Consider the following 12,165-nt stretch of genomic DNA (forward strand, 5'->3'; position numbering starts at 1 on the left):
CAATACTAAATACTAAACAATACTAAATCTACAAGTCCAAAACAGAGATCAGTATTTGCATATTTAAATCGCCAGAGTCCACTGCATCTCACAATCCTCCTAGTGGCCAAATGGGGAACCAACCAGATGGTACCCAATGGGACTAACTTCACACCTGAGGGATTAAAGGGAAAACAGAAGCAAATATTCTTACCTCCCTCAAAAAAAAAAAAAAAGAAAGCCTGTGGGGTTTTGGACTCTTGAAAATAAATTTTATTTAATTAATTAACAATTAAAAAAACTAGCACTGGCGGTACATTCTTGACTGCACAACAAGATCTCAGAGATTAGCCAGTTGTTTTACAGCAGTAAAAGCTAATAAAATCCATAGACACAGTGCCCTAAAGTTCACAAACTCAGTTTTACTTTCAACACTGACTCAGTTCCCAAGTCATAATCCGAAACCCAGTCAAAAATGTAAATGGATAGCCTGAACATCACCATCTGGAAGAAAAAGAGTATGGGAAGAAAGGTAACCGGTGAGATTCCGGTTTACAAGGGATCCTATTTAAAAAGGGAGGCAGCTTTGTCCATCTTTAGAACAAGGTTAAGAATCCTTGGGAGGGGGGCCAACAACTCCTCTTAACACTGTCCCTGATCTCCCACAGGTGTTAAGCTGCAGGTTCCAGGACACGCCACAGACTTCGGCAAGGAAAAAAATGGGTGAAATCCAAGCTTTAAGAAAAGAGGGTTCACTCCCACCTCCAGATCTGGTGCAGTTCCCACGGAGCAAAGTAAACTCGCCTGAATCCCCAGTGGTTTGTACCTGCCAGAAAGGAGAGGACAAGAAAGCTGGTCACGTAGCCGCCTCCCGGTTCACCCTGTTCCCGCTTATGTTTGGTCCCGAGCTTGTGTATACTCAGCCGAAACGGTCCCTCTGGCTTCCTGAAGCAGGAGCACAGGTAGATTCCCGGGAATTTACCAGCCAAGAGCCAGAGGTCTTCCGAGGCGGCTCAGACAAACGCTCAGACAATACAGTCTTCTCAGAAATCTAAATTTAGAAGCCTTTCTGGAGACCGCGGCTCCGGACTGATACCCGGGTCGGCACCCTCGCGCCCATCCTCTCCCTCCCCCAGCTCCAGCCCAGCCTGTCAGACGCCGGGGCCGTCCCGGCGGTGCCCGGCTGAGACCGACCTAGGCCCACGCGGGGAGGGCGGCGGCGCGGACACCCCTCCCGCGCCCGAGATCGCCAGAGGGACGGGAAAGAGGAGCGGCCGCGGTGGGGAGTCAGCCGGGTCCAGCCGTGTCGCGGGAGCCGGGGGCAGGGGAACGCTCAGAGCCAGGACGGCCCCCGCCCCCCAGGCCAGAGTGAGCCCCCGGCCCCTTCCCCAGACGCAGACTGACAAAAGGACAGACAGCCGGCGACCAAGGGAGGGGGCGAGGAGCCCCTGCATCCTCAGCCTGGTCCCGGATGGAAAGAGTAGGGGGTCTTTTTACCCGGCGCCTCGGCGCTCCGCGGCGCTCCGGGTCCCTGGGCCCCGCCTCCGGACAGACAGACGGCCGGACAATGGGCCCCGGGCCGCAGCTCGGGCCCGCCGGGCCGGGGCTCTCCGCGACTGGGCCCCGGCGGGCAGAGGGCAGCTCCGGGTCGTGCCGGTGGTGGGAAGCCGAGGGGCGGCGCTGCAGACGGACAAAGCCAACAGCAGACAGACAGACTGAGGGGGAAAAGATGGCGACGCGGGTGGCGGGAGCGCGCTGCTCGCGCACCCGCAGCGAGTGGAGCGCGTGCACGAGCCCCTCCTCTCCACCCCCCTTCTTCAGCTTGGTCCCCCTCCCCGCTCCCCGGGCGCGCGCCCGGAGGCATGGGCGGGGCTTATGGGGAGGGGGTCCGGGGAGGCGGGATCCAAGAGAGCATCCAATCACAGACATCCGAGAGGGGCCTCGGCTGCGTCCTCGCGCCGCGGAGACCACCCAGCCTCGCACTCTCAAAGGTCTTACTCAGGTCCGGTCAGCTCCTCAGCTCCCCTTACCGTCTCCTGAACCTTTTAACTTCACCCTGACTGTCAGCTCTGATCCTGGTTTCCTACCCCACCTTCGAGCTCAGCCACAAAACCCACATCCCCCAACCACAGTTCCACCACAGGCTCCCCCTCTCCGTAGGCCAACCTTAGCCTCCCCGTTTCCCCAAACCCGAACCCTCTTCCCTTCATTTCCCCACATCTCACGGTTTCTTCGGGCCCCTAAGGCATTAAATGTGACCGAGACCTAGGGGCCACGGACCACTGTGGGAGGGGCTAGGTTCAGCTGTCAGAAACTCGGAAGAGAAAAATCTAATTCCTTTTAGACATGAAAGTCTCGAACATGATTCTCGACTAATATCAGTAGCTGTACACCGGCGGCATAGGATTAATTCAGAGAACGGTAGCTTGTGGCATTGTTGCCACTTAAGGGACATTTGGGGCAATTAAGAGTGGTTAGACTCATTTCCTAATAAAACACTTCTTTCCCCTCTCATCGTTCCCTTCTGTTTCCTTACCACTTTCCTTCCTTACCTCTCATTCTGTCAGCCCTATCATTGTAGAATGCGTGTCTGCCTTTGACATGGCTCACTTGGAGAAGTAGGGCATGAGGTGGAAAGAAGGTGGAATCTGATATTAGAAGATCCAGCTTTGAGTGTGCTGCTTACAAGCCTGGTTACTTTGGGCAAGTCACTTCTCTATTTTGAACCCCTGCTTCCTAAAATGTGAAATGGATAATAGTGTAATAATTCCTAGTCTCTACTGTCGTAGGGTTGGTGTGCTGATTAAGTAAAATGAATATATGAAAGCGTTATGCGTGTATCCCGTATGATCACTGATCCCACAAAGAGGAGGCTAAAGAGAATGCTGACCTTTGTCTATAAAGCAACAAGTCCTGCTTATTTGCATGAAGCTCTCTTGCAAAATGGCTTTTCCAGAAATCTCTCAAGAGATGATAGATATCATTGTCTCCATCTTGTGTTTAATGTGAGAGGATCTTGTTCCTTCACAGTTCTTTGGTAAATGGGTTATTCATTCATTGTGGCTGGGATTTGAGGTAGAAATTATTATTCTTGAACTTCAGTTAAATTTCATTTTAAAATAAAAATTTAGAATTTCCTTTAAAATTTTAATTTCTGGGTTCAGTTCAGTTCAGTCACTCAGTCGTGTCCGACTCTTTGAGGTAACCAGAAAATGGAATATTTTCATCCAACCAGAAGGTTTCTAGACAGTGTAAGAATGTAAGCTGGAATAAACATTGGCTATTGTACTTAACAGTAATTCTTGATGAGTTTAGACTGAGGGATACAAATACGGCTGTATTATGTCATTTTAAAATTGACATAGTTGACATTTGCAACATGAAAATAGCTAGCAGGTAAAGCATTAGGAAAGAGCCTCCAGGAAAATTTCTTGGCTTCATCATATAATAATGTGTAATACTGGGTGGTTGGTTTCATCTATTTGAACTGCAAGTAAAATAGAGTCATAATAATGCTATTTTTAAAACCCTCATGTAACCTAGAAATGGGCTTACCTGGTGGCTCACACACTAAAGGATCTGCCTGCATTGCAGGAGACACGGATTCAATCCCTAGCTTGGGAAGATAACCCGGAGAAGAAAATGGCAATCCACTCCAGTATTCTTGCCTGGGAATCCCATGGACAGAGAAGCCTGGTGGGCTATAGTTCCATGGGATCACAAAGAGTCGGACACAACTGAGCAACTAATACACACACATACATACATACACACATACACACACACCCTAGAAATGCCTCTGAGGTGTTATGATTCAGGGTCATAGTCAAATAAGGGAAAAATTATTAAATAAGAAATTAGTTTATTTTTTCTCTGCTCTCACCTAAACATGTTCTGGATCTAGAAGACTTTTTCATTAATCTTGGGTTTTTTTTCAGCTTCATTTTTTACTTTTACTTTCCCAGTCTACTTATGAACTAATGCTATTATTTTGCCACTTTATATTAACTTTCCCTTGAAATATCCTCTGGTTTATATTTATTGTCTCCTGTAAAAACCTTGTTAGGGTTTTACATTACAACAACATTGGTAGGATAACTTAAAGAATTTCATTAAAAAATTTATTATAATTCACGTACCATGAAATTCACCCTTTTAAAGTAAAGCTCAGTGGATTTTAGTGTGTTCACACGGTTGTGAAACATCACAAGTATTTAATTCCAAAACATTTTCATCACCTTGAACAGAAACCCCAGACAGCTGTTAATCCCTCTTCTTTCTCCTTCCAGCCTCTTTCAATCTCTAATCTTTGGGTCTCTATGGATTCACCTATTCTGAACATTTCACATAAATGGAATCATACAATAATGGGCCTTTGTGACTGGCTCCTCTCACTTAGCATGAAGTTTTCAAGGTTCACCCATGTTGCTATGTGTGTGTCAGTACTTCATTCCTTTTTATAGCCAAATAATATTCCATTGTATGGATATACCACATTTACTTCCATTCATTAGTTGATAGATATTTGTGTTGTTTCCACTTTTTGGCTCTTCTGAATAATGTTGTTGTGAACATTTGTGTACAATTTTTATGTGATCATATGTTTTCAGTTCTCTCAAGTGTATACCTAGGAGTGAAATTGTTGGTTCATATGGTAACTCTGTGTTTAAAATTTTGAGGAACTGTCAAACTTTTGCCCAAAGAGCCTGCATCATTTTACATTCCTACCAGCGAAGAACGAGAGTTCCAATTTCTTCATGTCCTGTGCTACACTTGTTAATGTTTGTCTTGTTCATTATAGACATTGTAATACAGTGAAGTGATACCTCACTGTGGTTTTGATTTGCATTTCCCTGATGACTAAAAATGTTGAACATCTTCTTGGGCTTATTATTAACAGTTTGGAGAATGTCTTCACAAATGCATTGTGCATTTTTGAGTTTAGTTATTTGCCTTTTTATTGTTGTTTTATAAGTGTTTTTTTTAAAAAAATATTCTGGATACTAGACTATTATAGCATATGTGATTTGCAAAATTTTTTTCCATTCTGTAGGTTGTCTTTTCAATTTCTTGATAATGTCCTTTGAAGCACCAAAGTTCTTCTATTTTTCCTTTTGTTTGCCTTTGACCTAGGTGTCATATCTAAGAAACCATCTATCTCCTAGTCCTTAATCATGAAGATTTCCATGTATATTTTGTCCTAAGAATTTTATAATTGCAGCTCTTATATTTTACTCCTTGATAATTTTGAGTTAATTTTTGTATAGGTATTAGGCAGGAATGTTCAACTTTATTCTTTTCTATGCATATATCTAGTTTCTCAGCACTGTTTGTTGAAAAGTCTATTCTTTCCCCATTGAACTCTCTTGTTATCCCTGTTCAGAATCAAGTGACCATAAATATATTGATTTATTTCTAGATTTTCAGTTCTATTTTATTGTCCTATATGTCTATCCTTATGCAGATTCATACAGTCTTGATAAGAACGTCATATTTTAAGGATATGGAGTTTAGAGTATAGAATTATAAGTTTTCATATCTTTGAATTCATTTAAGGAAAAACTAAGTTTTATAAGATAATTGCAATCAGGATAAATGTCATGAAAAGAATCTGATTTGAGAATTCCCTTTTTATCTGATATGTGAACTCAAATGAGAGTTTATAATTGTGATTTAATGCATTTTTCTTTTTCTTTTTTGATAAACTCATACATAAATTGAAGGTAAAAAGAGGATGCAAATTATTATGGAAATGTGGGCCTATGAAAATTATATCATGTCAAGTCTCAAGATCTGGGATCAAGATCTGATCCTGCCACTTACTGCTGTTGATCTTGGTCACTTTACAGCTCTAAGCTTCACTTTCCTCCTATAAAAGTTAATGGACATTTCTGACCTACAGTTCCTTCACAGGAATGTTGTGAGCCTCAGACTGAGTTAATGTGCTTCTAAGTACCCTATAAACTGCAAAATGCCATGGAGATATTTAATATATGTGTATAGCCCAAAGTATTGATGTTCATAAGTTCTCTGAGGAGTCATTTCCTAAGTACTCTAAAACATACACTTGTTTTTTTTTTTTTTTTCTAGACCTTATTAGGAAGATATCCAGAGTGGTTTCTATTTCACTTTACAATTTTTAGCCTAAAAATTCTCTGAGACTTGCCCCTTTGTAAATGTTAGTCCTTAAAAAAAAAAAAGGCAAATTACTATGTTGCTTCAGTCATGCCCAACTCTTTGTGACCCCATGGACTGTAGATCACCAGGATCCTCTGTCCATGGGATTCTCCAGGCAAGAATACTGGAATGGGTTGCTATACCCTCCTCCAGGGGATCTTCTTGACCCAGGGATGGAACCCGGGTCTCCTGTGTCAGGTTCTTTACCACTAGTGCCCCTGGGAAGCCCTTCTTCTGTTGTGTGTGAAAGTTGCTCAGTCATGTCCGACTCTTTGTGACCCCAGGGACTACACAGTCCATGGAATTCTCCAGGCCAGAATACTGGAGTAGGTATCCGTTCCCTTCTCCAGGGGATCCTCCCAACCCAGGGATAAAACCCAGGTCTCCTGAATTACAGGTGGATTCTTTACCAGCTGAGCCACCAGGGAATCCCCAGCACTCAGCAAACTTTTTCTGTAAAGTTTACAAATAGGCTTTGTGGGCAATATAAGGGTTCTGTCACATATTATTCCGCCTTTTTTTTTTTTTAAGATTTATTTATTTATTTATGGCTGTGCTTGGACTCTGTTGCTTTGTGCAGGCTTTCTTCAGTTGCAGGGAGCGGGGGCTGCTTTTCGTTTCGGTGCACAGGCTTCTCATTGTGGCTTCTCTTGTTGCAGAGCACGGGCTCTAGGGTGCAGGCTTCAGTAGTTGTAGCACCTGGGCTCTAGATGACAGGTTCAATAGTTGTGGCTGCTGCTGCTAAGTTCAGTCGTGTCCGACTCTGTGCGACCCCATAGATGGCAGCCCACCAGGCTCCCCCGTCCCTGGGCTTCTCCAGGCAAGAACACTGGAGTGGGTTACCATTTCCTTCTCCAATGCATGAAAGTGAAAAGTGAAAGTGAAGTCGCTCAGTCGTGTCCGACTCTTAGTGACCCCATGGACTGAAGCCTTCCATGCTCCTCCGTCCATGGGATTTCCCAGGCAAGAGTACTGGAGTGGGTTGCCATTGCCTTTTCCGCAATAGTTCTGGAGCACATGCTTAGTTGCCTAGTGGCATGTGGCATCTTTCTGCACCAAGTATTGAACCCATGTCCCCTGCACTGGCAGGCAAATTTTCAACCACCGGACAGAGAGGGAAGTCCTGTTTGTTTTTTTTTCCCATAGTCTCTTAACACTGTAAAAACCATTCTTAGCTGGAAGGGCTGTACAAAAACAGGCCTGACATTTTGTCTTACAAGCTTATAAGACTCTTTAAGTACTATATCAAGTTTTAGTTACAGCCACTAGTTATAATGTATACATAAAATAGAATTACTGGTTAGTTAACCAAATAAATGTTATGTATTAATTTTTATCCTAACAGCAAAGCAGGATTTTCAAGTGAAACAGTATGAGTCATTTTGTTTTTTTGGATTATGTTTTGCTTTGATCAAAACTGGTCTAGTCAGCCAGGGATAGAGATACTGTTTTGAAAAATCGGCAGGTTGTGGTACAATTCACATTAATATATTATAGGACCTAAATAATTAGACAGGACAGGACACAGGTGATGAGTGTTGAATCCAAGAAATTGCTGAGTTAGAAGTAATTTTTCTAAATGAAGCATATCATGTTTTAGCAAGACAGTGGCTTGATGACACTTTTCAGTCATCTTTACTGTTGTGGTTTGTTCAAGGGTGCAAAAATGTCAAGTATTCCAAAAGTCATGTAAAGACACTCTCAACACATTGGTGATGGTGTAAATTGACACTTCCTCTTTATAGGGTGATTTGGCAATATCTATCAGCATTAAAAATATACCTACACTTTGACCCAGTTCTTCTGCTTCTGGGAATTTACTCAATTTGTACAATTCACACAGGCAAATATTTAAGCACTGCAGCATTGTTTATACAGGCAAAATATTAGAAATAATATAAACACTCATCAATAGAGCAGTGCTTAAAATATATGGTTCACATAAATGGAATATTATGCAGCTCTTTAAAAGAATGAGAGTTATTGATAACTCTCATTGCTATGGTGCAATCTCTGAGATATGTATCTTAAAGCAAGCTATAGTACTAAACAAGTTACAGTATAAGGTCAGCTCTCCATACCTAAGAGTTCTTCATCCATGGAGCCAATCAACCTTGGCTTGAAACAACTGTGAATAAAAATTGGAGAAAGTATCAAAAAAGCAAAAATTGAGTTTTAAGCTCACTGGTAACTATTAACATAGAATTTACATTCTATTGGGTATTATAAGTAAATCTAGAGATGATTTGGAATAGATTGGAGGATTGTGTGAGGCTTCCCTGGTGACTCAGTGGTAAAGAATCCACCTGCAGTGTGAGAGAGAGGTTTGATGCCTGGTTTGAGAAGATCCCCTGGAGCAGGAAATAGCAACCCTCTCAGGTATTCCTATCTCAAGAATCCCATGGACAGAAGAGCCTGGCAGGCTACCATCCGTGGACTTGCAAAGAGTCAGATGTGATTGAGCATGCATGCCTGGAGGATCATAGGTGGTATGTGAAAATATTAATACTACAGCACTTTATGCAAGGAACTTGAGATTTTGGTATCCTTGAAGTTCCTGGAACCAATCTGCTGATGCTGAGGGACAACTGTAGAATGTATAGTATGCTGCTGCTGCTGCTAAGTCACTTCAGTCGTGTCCGACTCTGTGTGACCCCATAGACGGAAGCCCACCAGGCTCCCCCGTCCCTGGGATTCTCCAGGCAAGAACACTGGAGTGGGTTGCCATTTCCTTCTCCAATGTGTGAAAGTGAAAAATGAAGGTGAACTCGCTCAGTCGTGTCCGACCCTTAGCGACCCCACGGACTGCAGCCTACCAGGCTCCTCCATCCATGGGATTTTCTAGGCAATAGTACTGGAGTGGCTTGCCATTGCCTTCTCCGGTATAGTATGCTACTACATGTTTAAAACAAAAGTCATATTTATGTGTGTGGCCTTACAGATGGTATCACTGGAAGGACTTCAATAGCATTAACATTGTCAGACACTGTTCTAAGAGCTATTTATAACTGACACATTTAATTCTCATAACTTTATTAATGTAGGTGATATTATTCCCATTTTACATATGAAGAAACTGAAGCATAGAGAGATTAAGTAACTTGCTCAAAGGCACAGGAATCTGGTAACAATGGTTACTTCTAGAGTCAAGAGACTGAAGGACTAAGGGTCAGAGACTTAATTTTTGCTGTCCATCTTTTTCAGCTGTGTGTATGTGTGGTTTGCCATGTTTATGCATTACTTAAAAAATTATTTTTAAAATAATTTAGGAAAATGGTAAAAAGACTCTCATGAGTGTTTACAAGACAGTCAATCTTACTCATTTTCAAAGATGTGCCAATTAACACAACTTCTTAGCTTCCAAAGGATGAGGAAGGTTGATAATGCCTGCAGTTGGAGAGTAGGAGAAGCTGGACCCTAGGTAGATAAAGTCATGGAACCTTTTTGGAGAGCAGTCTGGCGCTGGATTGTGCTAGACTGCATGTGTTGCCATAACAAAGTACCACAAACTGGGTGCTTTAAACAACAGCCATTTATTGTCTCATAGTTCTGGAGGCTGGACAGTCTAGATCAGACTATTAGCAGGATTAGATCCTTTTGAGGGCTGTGTGGAAGAAACTGTTCAAGGCCTCTCTGCTAGCTTCTGGTGGTTTGCTGGCCGTCTTGGGTGTTGCTCCATGCATAGACTCTTTCGCCAGTCTCTGCCTTCATCTTCATGTGGTTTTCTTCCCATACATGTGTCTGTCTCCACATTTTACCCTTCTTTAGAGATCACAAGTCATATTGGGTTAGGGCCCACCCTAATGAACTCATTTTAACTTGACTACCTCTGTGAAGACCCTATCTCTAAGTAAAGTCACATTCTGAGATACTGGGGGTTAGAACTTCAACACGTGTATTGGTGGGGAGACATAATTCAACCTATAAATAACATGGGTATCCAAATTTCAAACATGCATACTCTTTAACCTTGCAATGCCACTTATGGAACTGCGTCCTTAAGAAATAACCTGAAAGTATGCATAGATATTTTTAGAAGGATATCCACAATGGCACCTATTGGAATGTTGGAATCTACCTAAATATCAGTAAAAGATTGGCTAAATAATGATATACCTGCTTCCATTGTTAAAGACAATATGGATTGATATACATTGATATAAAAAGATATGCAGACTATATTAAGTATAAAAAGCAGGTTTACTTAATATTGTGTAATAACCTAAATGGGAAAGAATTTGAAAAAGAATAGATATTTATATATGTGTGGTTCAATCCCTTTGTTGTACACCTGAAGCTAATACAACATGGTTAATCAACTGTGTGTGTGCTTAGTCGACCAGTCATGTCCAACTCTTTGCGACCCCATGGACTGTAGCCTGCCAGGCTCCTCTGTCTGTGGGATTTTCTAGACAAGAATCCTGGAGCAGGTTGCTATTTCCTACTCCAGGGGATCTTCCTGACCCAGTATTTGAACCCGGGTCTCCTGCACTGGCAGGCATCCTTGACCACTGCGGCACCTAAGAAGCCCTCTAATCAACTATACTCCAATATAAAATGAAAAGTTTAAAAAAAGGTACTTTACAACCTTGCATATCAATCCAGTAAGGAATAAAGATCTTTCCAACTTAAAAATAAAAGCAAGTTTACTGAAGAAGTGAAATAAAGTGAAAGTTGCTCAGTACTGTCAGATTCTTTGCGACCCCATGGACTATATACAGTCCATGGGAATTCTCCAGGCCAGAATACTGGAGTGGGTAGCCTTTCCTTTCTCCAGGGGATGTTCCCAACCCAGGGATCAAACCTAGGTCTCCCACAATGCAGGCTGATTCTTTACCAGCTGAGCCACAAGGGAAACCCAAGTGTATTGAATAGAGTGTATATTGTTATTCTATTTGTGTTAAATTTTAAATAAATAAAATTTTGGAATAATATATTCCAAAAACTAACAATGGCAGGGAGAGTGTGCATAGGCCTTTCAGTTTACTCTACATATATATTCTCAAACTAGTAAAAACAATAAACATATTTCTGTCCTTAAAAAACAGTATTGAAATCAGTTCATTTTATTCTGTTTTTAAACTAAATGCAGAACAGAATCAGAATATACTTGGGCTTCCCTGGTGGTCCAGTGGTTAAGACTATGGGTGCAGTTTCGATCCCTGGTTGGGGAACTAAGGTCCCCACGTGCCATGTGGCACATCCAAATATATATATATGTGTGTGTGTGTGGCTTATTGCTGAGATCTTAGCTTAGTCTGGTAGTTTCTGGGGGAAAACCTAATAATTCCCATTAAGACATATAATAGCCTAGTTGTGCACACACACTTTCTGTTTTCTGAACTATATGAAAGTTAAGTTGTAGACACCATGATCCTTCAGTTCTACACAGTTCAGCACGCATCTTCTAAGGGCATTCTCTATTCAGTGATGTGATTATACCGAGGAAAATAAACAATAATTCCATAATGTCTAATATCTAGTACATATTCAAATTTCCCAAGTTGTTCACCCAAATTTTTTTTTTCCTAATCTGGATCCAACTGAATTTTATGCATTTCATTTATTGTATCTTTAGCCCTCTTTCTTTAAAGCCAGTTTTCTTGTAGATGCCACATTTTCCATTTAATTCACTAGTATATTATTTCTCTCCCATGACACAGACGTCACTTGAAAATTTTTACAATGAACATTTTTTATTGTGGTAAAATACACATAAAAGCTACCATTTTAACAATTTTTAGTTGTACAGGTCAGTGGCATTAAGTACATTCACGGTTGTTTAACCATCACCACCATCCCTCACCAGAACGGTTTCATCATCCCAAACTGAAACTCTGTACTCATTAAACAGTAACTCCCCACCCCACTCTCCCTTCTCACACCAGTCTACCTTCTGTCTTGAGTCGACCTCTTTAAATTCCTCAAATAACTGGAATCCTGCAGTCTTGACTCTTTGCGAGTCCATGGACTGTAGCCTGCCAGGCTTTTCTGGAGTGGGTAGCCATT

The 12,165-nt window shown here is 42.0% G+C and overlaps 2 protein-coding genes across 8 annotated transcripts in view; one reads left to right on the forward strand and one right to left on the reverse strand.

Annotated features, from left to right (window-relative positions):
* ATXN1L (ataxin 1 like) overlaps positions 1-1,001 on the forward strand; it is a 29,403-nt gene extending 28,402 nt beyond the window's left edge. For both annotated transcript variants that reach the window (XR_016035799.1, XR_016035798.1), the window contains one exon: positions 648-1,001. The gene's annotated coding sequence lies outside the window, so the exon portion shown is untranslated. The remainder of the gene's footprint in view (positions 1-647) is intronic.
* ZNF821 (zinc finger protein 821) overlaps positions 1-12,165 on the reverse strand; it is a 28,651-nt gene that overhangs the window by 15,377 nt on the left and 1,109 nt on the right. For 4 of the 6 annotated variants that reach the window (XM_055412404.2, XM_055412403.2, XM_055412406.2 and 1 more), the window contains exons 1-2: positions 1,477-1,612; positions 742-805 (exon numbers count right to left, since the gene is read on the reverse strand). The gene's annotated coding sequence lies outside the window, so the exon portion shown is untranslated. Of the gene's footprint in view, positions 1-741; positions 806-1,476; positions 1,613-8,237; positions 8,285-12,165 lie in introns of those variants that run through there. The other 2 variants (XM_055412405.2, XM_055412401.2) reach the window with 1 other exon arrangement.

The sequence above is a fragment of the Moschus berezovskii genome, chromosome 22 (assembly GCF_049115385.1).
Source record: "Moschus berezovskii isolate FMDL1 chromosome 22, NW_MosBer_1.0, whole genome shotgun sequence".
Lineage (NCBI taxonomy): Eukaryota > Metazoa > Chordata > Mammalia > Artiodactyla > Moschidae > Moschus > Moschus berezovskii.